Consider the following 7532-nt stretch of genomic DNA (forward strand, 5'->3'; position numbering starts at 1 on the left):
TAAGAATGTAAAGTAAGAATGCTTTCAAAAATAGACATGTTAATAGTTTATATTTATCAATTAACAAAATGCAAAGTGAGTGAACAGAAGAAAAATCTACATCAAATCAATATTTGGTGTGACCACCCTTTGCCTTCAAAACAGCATCAATTCTTGCACACAGTTTTTGAAGGAACTCGGCGGGTAGGTTGGCCCAAACATCTTGGAGAACTAACCACAGTTCGTCTATGGATTTAGGCAGCCTCAGGTGCTTCTCTCTCTTCATGTGATCCCAGACAGACTCGATGATGTTGAGATCAGGGCTCTGTGGGGGCCAAACCATCACTTCCAGGACTCCTTGTTCTTCTTTACGCTGAAGATAGTTCTTAATGTCTTTCGCTGTATGTTTGGGGTCGTTGTCATTCTGCAGAATACATGTGGGGCCAATCAGATGCCTCTCTGATGGTATTGCATGATGGATAAGTATCAGCCTGTACTTTTCATCATTGAGGAGACCATTAATTCTGACCAAATCCCCAACTCCATTTGCAGAAATGTAGACCCAAACTTGCAAGGAACCTCCACCATGCTTCACTGTTGCCTGGAGACACTCATTCGTGTACTGCTGTCCAGCCCTTCGGCGAACAAACTGCCTTCTGCTACAGCCAGATATTTCAAAATTTGACTCATCAGTCCAGAGCACGTGCTGCCATTTTTCTGCACCCCCAGTTCCTGTGTTTTCGTGCATAGTTGAGTCGCTTGGCCTTGTTTCCACGTCGGAGGTATGGCTTTTTGGCTGCAAGTCTTCCATGAAGGCCACTTCTGACCAGACTTCTCCGGACAGTAGATGGGTGTACCAGGGTCCCACTGTTTTCTGCCAATTCTGAGCTGATGGCACTCCTGGGCATCTTCCAATTGCAAAGGGAAGTAAGTGTGATGTGTCTTTCATCTGCTGCAGTAAGTTTCCTTGGCTGACCACTGCCTCTACGGTCCTCAACATTGCCCATTTCTTTGTGCTTCTTCAAAAGAGCTTGGACAGCACACCTGGAAACCCGTCTGCCTTGAAATTTCAGCCTGGGAGAGACCTTGCTGATGCAGTATAACTACCTTGTGTCTTGTTGCTGTGCTCAGTCTTGCCATGGTGTATGACTTTTGACAGTAAACGGTCTTCAGCAACCTCACCTTGTTAGCTGAGTTTGGCTGTTCCTCACCCAGTTTTATTCCTCCTACACAGCTGTTTCTGTTTCAGTTAATGATTGTGTTTCAACCTACATATTGGATGGATGATCATTAGCACCTGTTTGGTAAAATTGTTTAATCATTCACCTGACTATATGCCTACAAAATCCCTGACTTTGTGCAAGTGTACCTACAAGAATTGATGCTGTTTTGAAGGCAAAGTGTAGTCACACCAAATATGGATTTGATTTAGATTTGTCTTTCTATTTTTGAAAGCGTTCTTACTTCACAGCATTTTTTCACACCTGGCTATAACTTTTGCACAGTACTGTATATGTCTGAGAGAAAAAGCTGTAACTGTAGATTTGACAGTGTGTCAGCAAGGAGTCTATAAGCTGGAAAACGTGCTTACTCTAGTTATGACTCAACCACAACTATTTCCTGATTTGTGCGTTGTCTAGCAAGCCCGTATCAAAGAGAGAACTCCCTAAAGAAGTCTGGTGTGTACATGGTCTGGAATTTTTATCCTCTTGCCAGTTACGGTATTTACCCTCCCATCATCCTCCTGAGTAGATACTTGGCACACCAGAGGACGGAGAGGCCTGAGCACTAACAGCGTCTGAAAACCTCAAAGCGTGTTTTGTCCTCCGATAAACAACGCCGGTGAAAGTTTCACAAACCAAACATGGAGTTTTTACTTCTGAGAGTTGAAAACACTATTGACGCACAACATGGCCATATGTTTATCTTAGATTTTTTTTGAAGGACTGCCATAGCAGTCATAATAGTTAGAGGAAGATTCTGAAGAAATGTACAGTAAGTCTGGACTCTATTTCTCCATGAAGAAATGTCCTTGTCTGATGAAGACAGTGGCCAAGTCTAATAGATATTCAGAAATGAGATGGGAAGCATTCTCGCACCCCTTGGTTGGGGTCAGATGATAAAGGTTTTATACGAGTCCTACTTTGAGCAATCTACAACTTGTAAAGTTCAATCTACAACTTTATAAGGCCTTTATAGATGTTTCAGAAATCATTCTGTGTGCCAGTTTGAGAAACATGTATGTGTTGAAATGATTTGGAGTGAAATGTTTGGCTTGAGGTTGTATGGTAAAGGTTTTCCTTTTTTTGACCAATTGTTTTTATTGTTTCAGTTATGGTAAATAAAAGCCTTTTTTGGTGAAGGTTTTCTTATAAAATGTATGTGTTGCAACGATCGGGAATGAAATGTTTGGCTTGAGGTTGTATACAAAGTGCTCTTTAGACCGATATATTGCAACGACAGACATGCCATTACCGGGAATTCTCATTTGGAATTCATTGAGAGAATTCTCTTCTTTTTTTTAAATTGAGAGAAAGAATGATTTCTTCATCACCAGTACTGCATACTAATACTGATATCTCTTAGATGTGGTCTTTAAACATAAATCTGTTGCTTTTATTTTCCCACAGCAATTGAACCCTTATTATGTGTTGGATTACATTTTTGTGTTGTGTGTTGCCCTTACTGCATTCTTCACATGCAGTTAACTCTGTGGAACTGTTGTGGTTGTCCTTAAGTCATGTTCCAAAATGTTCTTTTTCTCGTTTGTTTATTCAAAAGGGCCCTCTCTGCTCTAGAAACGTCAACATTGAACCAAATGAGAAATGTTATCAATTAAAATGACTGAAGTAGCTTGTTTTTATCACACAAACAAATGAGGAGATTTGCTGAGGGGGCTCTGCTACATTTTTTCTGATCTGGTTTTTACAACACTTGAGCTGTTGTTTTGGCTGTGTTTTTGATCTGAGGTCTTATAAACGTAGAATGTGGAAAAACACATGGCAACCATTAGAAGTAACATGTCCACTGATAGTGAGCATAACAAACTTTTGGCTTCGCAGAGGAAATCGCTCAGCTCTACCTGAAGGACAAGTCTCATCCCATTAAACGTTAACCTGCGAAGTCATTCCTCCATCCCTCCTTTCCCTGACAGATTGGGGGTTGATAGGAAATGAGGCGCACCCACACACACACTCGCTCAGGCACGGTGCGCGACCGCACGCAGACACGCACACACACAGCCTCATTACAACATGGGTCTTTACTAAACATGTCCTTCACTTGGCACGAATCACAGGCCTTCACCCATGAGACACCAACCATCATGTGTGTGTTCTCACACACATGACACACACACACACACACACTTTACACTTCTTTCCATCTTCATAACCTTCTTGTTTTAACAAGAGCATTTGTTCCTCGTTATATGTTTTATTTGAAAGGTCTGGAACACACACTGGGCACGTGGGTGAGGAGAATCAAGGATCAAGTGGTTATGTAAGAGTCTTTACTGTCCCTCACAGATCTACACACGCACATGCACACACACACACGTACAGTACAAACACACACATTGCCTCTATCTATGCACTCACTCCCATGCACAGCATGATTATCCATTTGTGCCGTCCTAAAGCTCTAAATCAAGGAGGACTTGCGGTTTGAGGGCCACAGCTGTAAGTCCAACCAGCTCTCACAGTCACATCAGAATTAGACGTTCATCCATTTTTCTCATACATCACATTTTTGAAGTTCTTCCAAACGTCAAATTTCTAAGTGTTTAAGGTCACGTTTTTGGCATTAACTCCAAATGTGTAAGGTTCGGGTTAAGTTTAGGCATTAACTCAAAAACTTAAGAAGGCTACATGACAGACAATCATATCTGTTCTACATTTCAATCTGAACCCTCCAGGCCCATTGTTAACCCAGGCCACTACTCAAAAGCCAAACTGCCAAAAGTACAATGAGAGCGAAGAATAACCATGATCAGGATGGTTTGATTGTAATGGTAAACTTTCTTTACACTGTTTACCATACTTGGAGGATATTGGGAGTGGAGCTGTCCATAGGTCTAGTTTAATGTACACTGCACCGCTCAACCGTCTGCCACATATGGTTTGTCTGTCACTAATCACCACTGTGACTAAAACCAACTAAGCACATGTCACAGCTTGGCTACAGATGTATCCTGGTGGGTTGTCACCATCCAGACCACCATTGGTTTCTATACAGTCATCGTGACTGTATAATTGTCAGTAGATACATTATTATACGTGCTGGTCAGTGTTGTACTTTTCCCTTCATTGGATGATGCAGTCTAGTCATTTAGTAACAGCTACATAGGCTTTCACTATGTATACTGTAACATTTCATTCTAAACCTTTTGAAACTATTTCATACAGTACTCCTCTCAACCTTCCAGAGACACAAATCTCCCCCTAGCCCCTCTAGGAGACTTCTAAACCCAAATCCCAAATTACCTCCATATGTGTGTGAAGAATCCCCAAGAGTAGAAGCCAAGAAGAATATATTGCTGACTGAACACAAACATTGACTTCATCAAACAGCGAACTCTGATGTTCTCCGTATGGTCACCTGACACCGGCCTGCCATTCACAGACACTGACAGAAGGGACCTCACGTACGTTGGTCACTTCACTGGGTGGTTTATCTATCTTACCATCCCAGTGATCCATCCCATATACAGTTGAAGTCAGAAGTTTACATACACCTTAGCCAAGTACATTTAAACTCAGATTTTCACAATTCCCGACATTTAATCCTAGTAAAAATTCCCTGTTTTAGGTCAGTTAGGATCACCACTTTATTTTAAGAATGTGAAATGTCAGAATAATAGTAGAGAGAATGATTTATTTCAGCTTTTATTTCTTTCATCACATTCCCAGTGGGTCAGAAGTTTACATACACTCAATTAGTATTTGGTAGCATTGCCTTTAAAATGTTTAAACTTGGGTCAAACGTTTCTGGTAGCCTTCCACAAGCTTCCCACAACAAGTTGGGTGAATTTTGTCCCATTCCTCCTGACAGAGCTGGTGTAACTGAGTCAGGTTTGTAGACCTCCTTGCTCGCACATGCTTTTTCAGTTCTGCCCACAAATTTTCTATAGGACTGAGTTCAAGGCTTTGAGATGGCCACTCCAATACCTTGACTTTGTTGTCCTTAAGCCATTTTGCCACAACTTTGTAAGTATGCTTGGGTCATTGTCCATTTGGAAGAGCCATTTGCGACCAAGCTTTAACTTCCTGACTGATGTCTTGAGATGTTGCTTCAATATATCCACATAATAACCTGCCTCATGATGCCATCTATTTTGTGAAGTTCACCAGTCCCTCCAGCAGCAAAGCACCCCCACAACATGATGTTGCCACCCCCGTGCTTCACGGTTGGGATGGTGTTCTTCGGCTTGCATAACGATGGTCATTATGGCCAAAGAGTTCTATTTTTGTTTCATCAAACCGTAGTCTGGCTTTTTTATGGCAGTTTTGGAGCAGTGACTTCTTCTTTGCTGAGCGGCCCTTCAGGTTATGTCAATATAGGACTCGTTTTACTGTGGACATAGATACTTTTCTACCTGTTTCCTCCAGCATTTTCACAAGGTCCTTTGCTGTTGTTCTGGGATTGATTTGCACTTTTCGCACCATAGTACGTTCATCTCTAGGAGACAGAACGCGGCTCCTTCCTGAGCGGTATGGCAGCTGTGTGGTCTCATGCTGTTTATACTTGCATAATATTGTTTGTACAGATGAACGTGGTACCTTCAGGCATTTGGAAATTGCTCCCAAGAATGAACCAGCCTTGTGGTCTTTTTTTCTGAGGACTGATTTCTTTTGATTTCCCCATGATGTCAAACAAAGAGGCACTGAGTTTGAAGATAGGCCTTGGAATACATCCACAGGTACACCTCCAATTAACTCAAATTATGTCAATTAGCCTATCAGAAGCTTCTAAAGCCATTACATTTTTTTCTGGAATTTTCCAAGCTGTTTAGAAGCACAGTCAACTTAGTGTATGTGAACTTCTGACCCACTGGAATTGTGATACAGTGAATTATAAGTGAAATCTGTCTGTAAACAATTGTTGGAAAAATTACTTGTGTCATGCACAAAGTAGATGTCCTAACCGATTTGCCAAAACTATAGTTTGTTAACAAGACATTTGTGGAGTGGTTGAAAAACGAGTTTTAATGATTCCAACCTAAGTGTATGTAAACTTCCGACTTCAACTGTATATAGCCTACTAGCTTGGTCTCATAGACTAAACGTAACATAGTAAACAAACCCGAAAAACAAAGTAGTATGATATGTCATGTTTGGTATGGTTACATAAGACAAATAGTTAGCAACTTAAGGCAAAAATGAAAGTAGGGTGGTTGGTCCGGATAGACGGGTGGGCGTATAATGCAAATGTCTAGCAACCCAAATGTTGCGAGTTCAAATCTCATCACAGACAACTTTATAATTTTAGCTAATTAGCAACTTAACTTCTTGCGGATTAGTGGGACACTACCGTCCCATTGCGACAATTTCCAGTGAAATTGCAGAGCGCCAAATTCAAATTAAATTACTATAAATATTAAACTCATGAAATCACAAGTGCAATACATCAAAATAAAGCTTAACTTGTTGTTAACCCAGCCGCCATGTCAGATTTCAAAAAGGCTTTACGGCGAAAGCAAACCATGCGATGATCTGAGGACAGCGCCCAGCACACAAATGCATAACAAATCATTTTCAACCAGGGAGTTGCGACACGAAAGTCAGAAATAGCGATATAATATATGCCTTACCTTTGAATATCTTCTTCTGTTGGCACTCCAAAAGGTCCCAGTTACATTACAAATGGTACTTTTGTTCGATAATGTCCTTCTTTATATCCATTAAAAACTCAGTTTAGCTGGCGCGCTTCAGTCAATAATCCACTCGGTTTCCCTCCTTCAAAATGCATTCAAAATTAATCCCAAACGTTACCAATAAACTTATCCAAACAAGTCAATCAACGTTTATAATCAAACAATAGGTACCCTAATACGCAAATAAACTATAACATTTAAGATGGAGAATCGTTATTGTCTTTACCGGAGAAAAATACCAAAGAATGCGCTCTCATTCACGCGCTTGGAAACACTACAGCCAAAATGGGAGCCACCTAGAAAATCTACAATTTCTGGCTAATTTTTCTAAAACCAACCTGAAACTCTTTCTACATCTAGTGGAAGCCCTAGGAACTGCAATTGGACAAGATTTCGCCCTATTATAAAAGTGCCAGCCACTGAAATCAGTGGTAGGATGAAAATGTTTTTTTTTTGGGATGGTTTGTCCTCGGGGTTTTGCCTGCCATTTCAGTTCTGTTATACTCACAGACATTATTTTAACAGTTTTAGAAACTTTAGAGTGTTTTCTATCCAAATCGACCAATTATTATATATGCATATCCTAGCTTCTGGGCCTGAGTAGCAGGCAGTTTACTTTGGGCACGCTTTTCATCCGGACGTCAAAATACCACCCCCTATCCCAAAGAAGTTAAGCTAT

Source organism: Salmo trutta, chromosome 31 (assembly GCF_901001165.1).
Source record: "Salmo trutta chromosome 31, fSalTru1.1, whole genome shotgun sequence".
NCBI classification, from domain to species: domain Eukaryota; kingdom Metazoa; phylum Chordata; class Actinopteri; order Salmoniformes; family Salmonidae; genus Salmo; species Salmo trutta.